We start from the raw sequence: 12390 nt of genomic DNA on the forward strand, positions 1-12390 counted from the left end.
GTTTACTACCAGTAAGGACTAGTGTGAACTAAGAAAAGTAGCCTAACGCTATCATTTTCTCCCGAAGAGACTCAGTAGTCCTTCGAAACAGGCTCCGGGTGCCAAGCGTTCCGTGGCAAAGTGATTTCAGCACGTTCTTGAAAGCGTTATCTCTAAAGATCGTTTCAGTGAATAGATTTTATTTGCTTCAACTGTCGTTTTCTTTGTTTATATATTAGAGTAGCTCTTTCGCACTACAAGAAGTAGACAGAAGCCTTAGAAAGGAAATCCACCTTTCTGTTTCTTTTCCTAACATTATTAACTCGAGCATTACGAAACAAATACTAGCAGCTGCGTCTACTGCCATCAGACAATCACAGTCATCCAATCTGTAAATTATTGGTGGAACGAAGACCGTAAGAGCGAAAACAACGAGCATGGAATCTATTTCGTAAACACTCTATCACCAATATTATAAATTATAAGAGACTTAGAGCCAAAGCCCGCCATATAAGGAAGAAAGCTAAAAGAGACTCCTGGATTCGATTTGCAACATCTGTAAATAATAATACCTATGTAAGAATAATATGGAGAAAAATAAAGCAAACAAACGGCAAGTTTCCTCCATTATTCTGCAGCAGCCTTCTACTCCTGTAGAGACTGCGAGTACCCTAGGGACCATATTTTCTGAGTTGTCTGCCTCGATTGCATATAATCCATCATTTCAGAAGATTAAAGCTTTAGTTGAAAAATTCCAACTGAACTTCAGAGTCACATCTACATTACAGTCAACCACTTACTGTGCTTAAACTTCAAGAAGCTATATCTACCTCAAAGGACAGTGGTGTTGATCCCAACGGAATATATTACATAATGCTCCAATACTTAGATAATAAATCATTATCCTCGCTGCTGATCTTTTCCAATCGCATCTTCACTGAACATTTATTCCCGTTTGTTGGCGTCGTTCTAATCCCCAAGCCAGGAAAAGATCACTCTGTTCCTCACAAATATAGAACCTTTTCTCTTGGCGCCTCCGTAGCCAGGTGGGAAGGAGCAGCAGTGCGTAGCACACGCTTCTTGATTAGACCGGGGTTCGAGCCCGTCACCACCAAATACGGAGGGTACGGAAAGGTCAGGGAATGACCACCGCATATCCCGGAGCAATATGGCCTTAGTTGCTAATGCTCCTAAAAACCAAACAAACAACAACCTTTTCTCTTAGTAGCTGCATGAGTAAAACCCTACAAAAAATTATACACTCTCCACTGACTTCGTATCTTTAGTCCCAAAATCTAATCTCTGATAATCAATTTAGTTTCAGGAAAATCGATCAGCCCTGGATCTCATAGTAATAGTAATAGCCATATAGTGCAAGGAAGCCACAGGATTATGCTGCACTGGCCAGAAAAAGAACGAGTAGATGAGAAAATACAAATTATTTACTTATCTCCTCAACTGTCCAGTTGACCTTTGAATTTATTCGAATTGTCAGCCTCATTTACCCGTGAATGCAACCTTTTGCAGCAAACAAACGACACGCGCTGGCTAAAAGAAAACTTCCTGCAATCTAGTCTAAATCTCAACCTCTATAATTTGAATTATGTCCCCGAGTTCTGAAATTCTCTATAACAGTAAAAATTTCGCCTTTGTTCATTTTACTAACCCCTTTCTCAGCCTTATAAACCTCAATCAGGTCACTTTTGAGGTACATGGTTGTTAAGCTCTGTAGCCCACATATACAGTCTTTCCTCATATGGTCGCCTTTTTTGCCCATCTCACCATGCGAGTTGCCCGGCTTTGGATGATCCTTTAAAGAAATCCTTCGCTTTTAGAACCGCCTTGGTGGTGCGTCGGCACTTCTCTAATCCAAAGGAATCTCTCCCCGAGTCCAAAGATGTCTTTATAATTAACTTCAATGACGCGGCTCCCTCAAAATTACTGGGTTTATGCCCTCGACCCCAGGAGCAGTACTTGCCTTTATGCTCGAAACGTTTTCTAATAAACAGCCATCTGTAATTTCAGAATCACTAATTTCATATGACTCAGCCTCACTTGCATATCCTCTTCTTAGCACGAAGGTCCTTTCTTCAGTAAAGAAAGATACAAAGTACCAATTCAATTCATTCGCAACGTGAGCTGGGTTGTCCCAGACTTTCCTACACCCAGTGCACAAAGGGCTGATCTGATTCGCCTTTTTCTTCCTTGTATTCACAAATATGAAAAATTTCTTGTAACCATTCTTTGCTCTCTTAGTCAGTTCTTTCTCATACGTAGCCCTAGACTTTCTAACCTTATCTGTAGTACTATTACACCTTCCTGTGAAATTATTTCTTAAACTGGGGAAAACATTCCCTTGCAAATGTCAACGTGCAACATATCTCCATATTGCTATCCTCCAAAATTACCTGCATTTTGCAAAAAATATATGCTGATGGGTCAAAGTCTGGGTGTCGCAGCCATCTCTGTATCACTCCCCACCGAATGCAGCATCGATACAGCTGAATTATAAGCTATCGAGTTTGCCCTAAAGATACTGATGCATTTATTAAATTATCCACGGGGAATAATACGCAAAACATTCCACCAGAGCTCCCAAAGACACCTTTAAAGTGATCTATGTATGACATCCAAACGCCGTCCCACTGGTCAGGTTCTGGCCATTCGTGGAAGAGATGGCAGTAACCCTCAAAACGGTTGACAAGGCATGACATCTCCACAAATAAACTAACTTAAGTTCAGAAATGGGAGTAAAAACACTTCATATTTTACCACCCAAAACATCTAACCAGAACCTGTCCCAAGTAGCCGAGGGAAGGATGCACAGCAAACAATGTGTCACAACATTCTGTTGTCAAGAAATACGTATAAAATATCTAATTTCTCCAAGAGATAGCAAAGCAATTCTTACCAGGAACTATTATGAAACTCAATTCTGTCAGATGACGTTGTTCCATTTTTATTAAAACTAAATCTCATTTAACAACAGCTAAGCGCTTAAACGAAAAATAAATGTTCTTTCTATGCGACACTCACCATATCAGGTAACAGAAATCCTTCGATAGTGGAACTGAAATTGATTATGTTTCTCCTGCCAGAGAATATCGATGCTACAATTACAAAGAAAATCCCGGAATTTGTTTTTCATCAACGAGAAAGATAACATGGTCTTGGATTTCTCTCTCTCTCTTAGGAGCATTCTCTCTTCAGCAATTAAGAAAGAATCTATAGAAAAGTAATTCAATTTTCTTGTCGCTTCCACTTTCCTCGTTATTTATAGAAAATTTAATAAAGGGAAATATATAACTATTTTAAGTTACTTTTCCTGCAAGCGCCTTCTGTTTAAATTCTTTTTTTTTACCTTTGTATTGATTTAAAGACAGTTAATTAACGTTAATTCCAGCAACGTACTTTTAATTGCAACATTTAATTATATAATTATTTTTAAAATTAATTCTGTTTTACTAAATTGCGTAAACTAATTAAAAGTCGAAAGCATTCGTGTAAACTTCTCTTCCCAAACATCGCTGTGCTTTTGGCAAATTAAAAATTAGTAATTTTTAAAGAGATGAATGACTGCAATTAACATTCGATTTCTAATTCAAACAGACAGTTTTAAATGAAATATCGCTTCATTTTTATGCACAAAAAAACGAGGAAACGTATTAGAAAGATTTGTTTCCCCAGGATTTCTTACGTGTGCCACTTCAGAGACGATGCATCCAGTAACTTGTCTTTAATAACTGTAAAATGCATTTCTGGCTAAGTGAGTTAATCTGTGCGGACGTGGATCAACGTTGGAAGATAAAAAAAGTACTTCAAAACGCCACAGGCGTTTATTTCATACGAAATAAACGCCTGTGGCATTTTGAGTAGTCATGCTCGCGCTAACTTTTCTTCATGCACGTGTTAATGACCACGCACGAAGTCATAGAAGCTGACACGTGCGAGTGCCACGTATTGTTGTCAAGTTAATTGTTAGACTACAAATGTTACTTAGCCGGATTAGAGCGCTCATTAAACAGAAGTTAGCGATCGAATTCCACTGAGAAGGGTTTCACTGTCTGTTGCATTTACACTTTAGTCTTTTCAAATATTTAATGACATTTGTTGTCGTATGGAAAAAGGAAGTTTTTGCAACAAAAGAACTTGGGAAGAATTGGCTTTAGTTAAAGACTTCTATTCATTCCAGTTGCAGGGCAAAGCTTACAGCATGATTTCGGTGGTATGTTGCTCCGATTTCTTAATTAGAGTAGTTAGTAATTGGCATTATAATTCTGGTCTGGTGTATCTGGAACGTCTCAGCAGGGATGGCTAATTATTCTCAATTAGCTACAAAATAGCGGATGGAATGGGAGTAAGCACACGCAAAGACAGTTAAAGGTTGGGGCCAAGTAAAAATTATGGTCTCTTTGATTGTGATGAACAGGTAATTGCTAACTTGCAGTTTAAATTAAACGAATTGGAATGCGCTCGTAGCTGTTGTTGGTTGGTCAAAGAACAAATATTCACATTATTCTAGTTGGAAATCGGCGCAGTCACCATCGTTGGCTTCTTTTCTATGGGCATCTGTTTTATTGAGATGCTTCCACTGGAAACTGGCAGGCATTACTATAAAGCTGTGGGGGGTGGAAAACAAAGATGATTATTTATATATTTTTTGTTATTGTTCTTATTTATATTTCGTTTTGTTCCCTATTATGTGTTTGTCCACTTTATTCTTATTTCCCCCACTTACGCATCTGACTTTACTTCCTAGGAGAACTCCAGATTCGTGGGAACTTCTCAATTGTGTATAATTCCCTTCGGAAAGGCTGAGTGTTCAGGAATGACAAACAACGCACACATTAATATATAACATGACATAGTTTATTTACACTTATAAATAATATGCAATTGAATAAAAAAACATGTAATATGCATACAAGGTTAAATATAGGATACCTTGCAAATATTATTCTTATATTAACAATCAATATGCTATTTTCATCATTATACTCTGTGTTCTCGCCATTCTGTTACAATACACTGAAGACTAATCATAACTTTCCTAAAGTCTCTATTTGTTATTAGTCTTTCAGTTAGATCAACAGTTCTTCATCAATACAAACACTATATTCAATTATCTATCCTTAGAACATTCAAATATTCTCATATAAAATTTGCTATATTCAATTATCTATCTTTAGAACATTCCAAGATTCTCACTATAAACTTTATTATCTTTCTAACATATTATAATCATTTGAACAGCAATTTAATCTATTACTTATCTTTCATTTCTCTTGCATTTTACAATAACCTTTTTTAATTAATTAAGCTCTGTTAGTATATATATAATTTACTTAAGAGATAAGTTATCTATCAATTTACTTCTAGTGCTATCCTTTTTTCGTTAATTAATCAATATATTGTTTCACTAACAGTCCTTGTTAACTTACAGTACTTACTATTATCTTTTTTTCTTTCCTTTGCTTTCCGGGGCAGTTTCACACTTCCATTTTTGGTTCACTGAGGATCTCCTTCATCTGCTTTCACCTGAATTTGCTACAGATAATTTTTTTAGGAACTCTTGGCTGCATGGGACTGGCGTTCTTTCTCCACCTTATTCCGGCTACCATCCATTCACTGCTTGCTTCCTTCTCATCGAGCTACTAATTTCGCATTTTCGCTCCTTTCTCTCGAGCTACTGATTCTGCGGATTTCGCTCCCCTTCCCTCCACCTTATTAAAACCTATCACAAGGAAAACTCTTAGGGCATCTCACACTAACCCCTTCTCCTCTCCACTTTATTAAAACTTATCACAAGGAAAAACTCATAGGGTGCTACCCTCGTTTTTCCGCTCCACCTATTAAGAACTTTTTTTTTAGAAGAAAACTTCGCAGGGCGCTACCCTTCTCTTTCCCCACCACGACCAAACACTCAACTGTTAACTGACACATATTTCTTATCACAACAGAACCCTCAACTGTCCATGTTATTAACTTATTTTACTTATCTCGACTGCTGTGTCCACTGACTATTTCATTTTCCCAAGCACCAACAAAAACTCAACTTAGAATCCCACTAACCCATTTTCCTAAACACTCACATAACTCAACTCGGGGATCTGTGACTAACTCATCTTCGCAAAACACTCCCAAATTCTCAACTCTGAGTCTTCTAACTCATTTCCATAAACACACACATAAAACTCAACTCTGTGTCTCTAACTCATTTCCATAAACGCACACATAAAACTCAACTCTGTGACTCCCCCGTCTTCCCCTCTCTTCACTCACGTTTTGTTCATCTCCTTTTCTGTACCGCCTACATATGTCAAATCCGCCTTAGTTTTAGTTTAACCAATCTTACTCATTTTATCAACTTTCTCTCTGTTCTTATTCGCTAATTTTAATCTTTCTCACGCTGTCTATTTAGTGCTCTATCCAACTTCTTATTTTAAGAAATTTGTAAAATTTCTCAGGCTGTCTGTACCTTTGAAGTCAGTCGCTTATAGTTATACTGTAGCAGACTAATTTCCCACGATCTATAAAACTTGCCATCATTGCCAGCCAGACAGCCTTAAATCTAATTCCCAGCATTTGTTCCGTTTTTACCACCTTATTATCCTCTTCAGGAGTCATCGATTAAAGAAATGTCCCAACAACATATGGTCCACCGCGCTATTGTTTACCAGAGTTGACCCTTCTACTAATAGCAGTTGCTACTAGTTTCTATTGTTTGGTTTGTTTGTGTGAGCTGAGAGTTGAGTGTACCTAGCTTGGTAATAGCTTTTCAGCCTACCGCTCCCCTTGTATAGACGTTGTCTAATTTAATCCTTGCCAGTGATCTTAGTAATATTCTGACGTAGGGTTTCGCTCCCCCATAACGTTTTGTAAGATTTTACATCTTACAAAACGTTAAGGTAGGTCCATTTTCACATCGTGGCTGAGCTAGTCGACTTCTGGAAAGGACTGCACGGATTTTCCCTTTGAACATTAGAGTTTTTCATCCAGAAAACAGGAAACCCTACCATAATCCATGCAATTTTCTAAATGAACGAACTAACTGGTCCAATTTTAATTAAAATTGGGCCAATAAAATTATTATTTCTTTGTCTGGCCGTCCGCATGTAATAACTGGACTTCAATTGAATGGATTTGCATGACATTTTATATTTCGCTCTGATAGGACGATTTGTCCAAGATTCCTAAATTTCACTAAAATCGGACTAGTAGAAATTCTAATTAATATTTATTTTTTCATATATATGACATAGTAATCGTACATCGTGCATCCTAGCTGAAGCACTGAATATTATGCTTGTTGTCATGCGTAGACTAGAGAAACGAATGGAGTATATGGCAGAACAAAGTGTCGGATTATCTGAAGTGTTGAGGCCCTGGTGGCTTGTAGTCTGATAACCAGCCTTGACGTCAGAGGCTTCACACAGTGTCTTCTGTCTGGTTTTCTATTGTGGTAGCGCTTTTGAATGGATTTGAGCCACGAAAATTCATGCAGTAAATATATTTAATTTTATGCGAAACGTGCATTAAAAGACTGCATAAACTAAAGCAGCTTTATTTCTGAAGTCGGTGCATTAAAAGAACAGCATTACGAATGAGGACGGTATTTCATACGAACACAGCACTACGCACGCAAAAGTACTAACAGTCCTAGAGATCGAGAATAGTGCACTTCGCTTCCTCTCTCATTCTCTCTATCTCTGTAAGAAGGATGACAGTGGCCGCTTAGATAATTCTCCGTGCTTGGATTATGAAGATATTAAAAGCAAAGTTCTTTTAGGCGCCATAGAATCTGCCTGGCTAATGAAATGCAACGCTGCTGTACACAGACATTTCTCATTAAATTGCGTCTGCACAGACAGTACTGCGAGGATGTGCCTTCAAGTTTTAGAATACTGAGATTCTTTGAAGGTAAAGAAAGAATGGAAATACTTCATCTTAAATATCTTAAGCTCTCTACTCCGTAAGGATTTTATCCCATCCCTCCCATATAAGCAGAACAGAACTCAATAAGCAGAATAGTAAATTGTTATATAACAATGCAGAAGCAACAATATAAACGGCTCAGATATTGTAACAATATGCTGGTATTCGAATAAATTGTTACATTTTCATTGTGTGTTGCGCTGGAAATATAGTTATTCTGAAGGAGCAGTAACAAATGGCGAAGTGATATATTGTGCTCTATCCTGCGCGTGTGTCATCACGAGCTTTTCTTAAAATATAGAAGAATGAAACATTTTTGCGAAGAGTTTAAAATACAGAAATCAGAGCGCTATGAAGTTATTGGTTTTGACGTGGTGGCGAATATTGGAAACGGATGAGGAATGGAAGAGGAGGAATTTATACATCCATTTTTACGACGTCAAAAGAATATTCTATGCCGATGGAACAAATCCTGCCTAGGAAGCTATTAGCATGAATATTGGAAACGTGATATGGGTTGGGTATCTTCATCCCATTAAAAATGCATTCATCTTTGGTCAAATTTCATATTCGAGTGTATTCGAACAAAGAGAACTGAACGTAGACATCGCAAAAATTACATACTTTTGGAAATTGTTAAAGAAAATTCTTTAAGAAGAATGTAAGAGAAAAAAAACGAAACTTACCAAAGAGCAGAAACTAGCTCCGCTTTTTCCAAAAAGAATACGATTATTGCAATATTTTTTGGTTGCGCTTCAGGCGAAGAAAATTTTAATATTTGACTTCATCTAAACGCGTGTGCCTTGTAAATGTCTCGATTAACACGATTCAGACCGGTGACATACTGCTGTTTATTATAATTTAATTTGATATTTCTTAACTGCGTGCACATTATCGATTTTAAATGTATAAGTTAAAGAAATAATGAAGAAACTAAAGCATTTTATCTTCTGGTGAATCGGAGAAATATGAAAGTCTCTATCATTGCGATTGATATGACCTCTGTATGAATGTAACACTTTTTATGGGAAGAATATTGACTGTCACACACTAAAATGGATTTCGCTGATCGATGACAATAAATTTTCAGAAACTTGGACGTAGATCTTCCCTGAACTCCTAGGTACTGTGACCAAGCTTGATCACCTGCGAACCTTCTGTTTTTACTTCATTGAAGCAAGATCCATTTTTATATATGAACTACGCGAGTGGTCGGCTTTAAACTTTCATCTGAAAGTGCGCAGGATAAAGTGTCTCTTGTTGTTCAGGTATCTGGAAGAAAGACGTTTCCAAGTAGATCTTTGAACAAGAGCTTTGTTGGAGGATCAATAATGCGAAAACGTTTTACATCAAGACAAATGAAAATGTGTTTGTAATTCGTATTGCTTGAACGGTTCGCGTGTTATATGACGTGGATCGCGTTTATAAATGCGTGGTGACTCAAGGTAAAGATAATGTTTTCATCACCGATTAATTGATGAATTAAGGAAATAATATTACAGCTATGTAGTCATTGCATCGTGAAAATTGAGCCAGTTTAAATTGCTCTGTGGGGTAATGTACCATTTGGTTTGTCGTAAGTTATGGAGCGCTTCTGTATAATTAAAGAATGTTGAGGGAATGGGAGGGGAAAGAGAGAGAGAGAGAGAGAGAGAGAGAGAGAGAGAGAGAGAGAGAGAGAGAGAGAGAGAGAGAGAGAGAGAGATTTATGGAGAGGTTTGTAGCGCGTGTAGAGGATGCTCGCACAACCTCCACGCATTCTTCTTGTCACATATCCGATAACCAGAGAATTAGGAGCAAGAAATTAATATTAGAACACCTGTAGGAAAACAATTATGGGCAATTACGGGCCGTACGGGGATTGGAATACGAGGGAGGCTTAACACCCCGGCAATGGTAAAGGAAGAAGGACAAACTACAAATGAAGACGGAAGGAATTAAGTTTCTGCACGAGTCTGTAATTAGTTTGGTCTGGATGGGAAAAAAGAACAAGGTGGAGGCAAGTAAAGAAGAAGGAGGGATGGCTAATGAGCTAGCGTCTCATAATCCATCACCGGGCAGCTACCATCCTTGAGCGATGCAGTGGTAATGCTAAACTGTGTAATGAATACTCGCAAGATCTTTTATGGCACGAGGTGAGTGAAATTAACCTTGCGGGGTTTTTGCATGCGTGATCGCGGATGGGAGTGATAATAGATGGCGCTCTGACTAGCTTAGTGGGGGTCTGTTTAGCACCTGAACGCCGCTGTTTGTACGTCAATGGATTATAGCTAATCTGTTCGCTGAATGTATGAATGGCGTCCCATCTGAGCAGAATAGTGGAATTCGTTAGATTGTAAACCAGCGGGGGGTGTTCTTTGATCGGTTTCGAGATTAATCTTTATCTTAGCACGAAAGCGAAATCGCTCGAATGGTACGGGTGTTGAGTAAACAACAAAAACAAGTCTCGGATTAAGATATTACAGCACGCTATTTAAGGAGATTAGTGTTATCGTTTAGGCCAGTGCGAGTTTGTTTATAAAATAATTAATTACGACGATTACTACATCAAGGTTAGAGAAGTGAGGCAGTTTTAATTGATGAGATTTAATTTTATTTTTAGTTCCGCTATTTTAAGCTTAAAGGTAGACGCGAGAGATGAATGCAAATTGCAATTGCGCGTGAGTGCGACCTTATTCCTTTGTTTTTCCTCTCAGAGTTACATGATTGAGCGTAGCATAAATGTTTATACAATGTCGCTGGCTGGAATTAGAAATGCTGTTGGAGGTGGGGGAGCAGACGGGGACAATTTTAATCTTCGGCACCGTTCATCACCTCTAAACCTAGTATAGAAGCAATCGCAATAATGCGTGTAGTTTGCCGACTTTGTAAGGTTGCGTGGTTGCCCCCTTTGTCAGTAAGGTGATAATCATCATTCACGTGTGCGTGTTGACTCCCTGTTTCTGAATATTTGAATAATAAAAGGGTGTACGTCTTTGTCCAGCTGTCGATATGGTTTCAGCAGGAAAGAGGAATGGAAATTAAAAATATATTGATGGACAATGTCAATGCTCAGAATTTGGAGAAGCCTGAGCTATCATCAGTAGATATATCCTAAATCAATACTTGAGTTTTTACCTGTCAAGGACAGTTTAGACTCTACAAAATATTTATTTGGTTCATACGTGGATTGTTTTTAGTTTTTACCAAGACAGTTCAGGTTAATCTCTTAAAAATATCAGTTCGCAAAAACTTACATTTTTAAGAGATTTGAAGAAGCATCCCAGACGTAGAAGCAATATTCTAATGAAATTCCCATTTCAATTTGTAGAGGATCTTTGCTGCACGCATGGTATGCAGCGAGATCGAGTGGAGAAAGGTCTGGGTTCTGCTCCGCCGCTTTCCGAGGTGCAGAAATACTTCTTATCTGTCGTGACGCGAGGAATCTTTCTGACATTTTTCATATCATGGCCGAGTTAGTTGATCTCAAACAAGAATGCATGTCCATCAGCGCAGCCAAACAGACCTTCGATACACGAACTTGATACGCTAATCCTTATGGGTTCAGTTGCTGCGATGTCAGTTCTCAGCAACCAACCAGTTTGTATATTGATAAGAAGTTGCTGAGAAAAATACTAGCACATTCAGGGAGAGGAAACCTAGTTGTTTTCGCACAGTGGAAGAAACTGATGTGATATATTTGCATCAAGAGGTTATTTCAAATACAGAAATCTCTATTTTATAAAAATCTTGGTGTATTCTCAATCATTGGAATAAATGAGATGGAGATTGCTGCTTAAGCAAACATGGTGCATACTCGAGGACTTTATCTATATGCGCTATGAAAGTCGGGGAATAGTATGTACATGATTGAATAGAATTCGCGACCAGTGACGTGGCCCAAGATCTATTTTTCACTTACTTACTCCTTTCTGTACATCAATGCCTTTTTCCCCACTAACGACTTTTGTTCATTGATCGCAACAAACACCTAATTGAAAATAAATACTACAGAAGACATTGTACACCATACGATGGATGTTTGCGTACGCGGCACTTTTGTCTGATCCAGTGCCGCTGAAATGCCAAAAATTAACTTCATATTCAAGGTAACAGTTTAGTCAGAAAAGGGAGAGGCCTCTTCATCACTGTACACCAATTACCTTCACAATTGGTATAAATGACTATTGATAGGATGTCGCATCGGTATGTCTTTCCAGTCAGTGCGTTCGAAACCTGATGGCGCGGTCTAGACATAACGATGAATTGTGAGATGCTCTCAGATTGCGTTCCTGTGTGCAGTGGATTCGCTACTTGTCATTCTTTTGGAGAGGTCTGGGTTAAAATTCGGTCATAGTTGAAAACCTTCTAAAGGCCCCTTCAATTGGAGATCTTTGAGGGTGTTAGTAGATATATGAGGGTAAAGAACTTCATTAGTCTTCGCCTCTTGCAAGACACGTAAATATTTTTCATATTTACGCTGGTGCCTTATGACTA

The sequence above is a fragment of the Mastigoproctus giganteus genome, chromosome 10 (genome assembly GCF_048544385.1).
Source record: "Mastigoproctus giganteus isolate SK-2022 chromosome 10, ASM4854438v1, whole genome shotgun sequence".
NCBI classification, from domain to species: Eukaryota; Metazoa; Arthropoda; class Arachnida; order Uropygi; family Thelyphonidae; genus Mastigoproctus; species Mastigoproctus giganteus.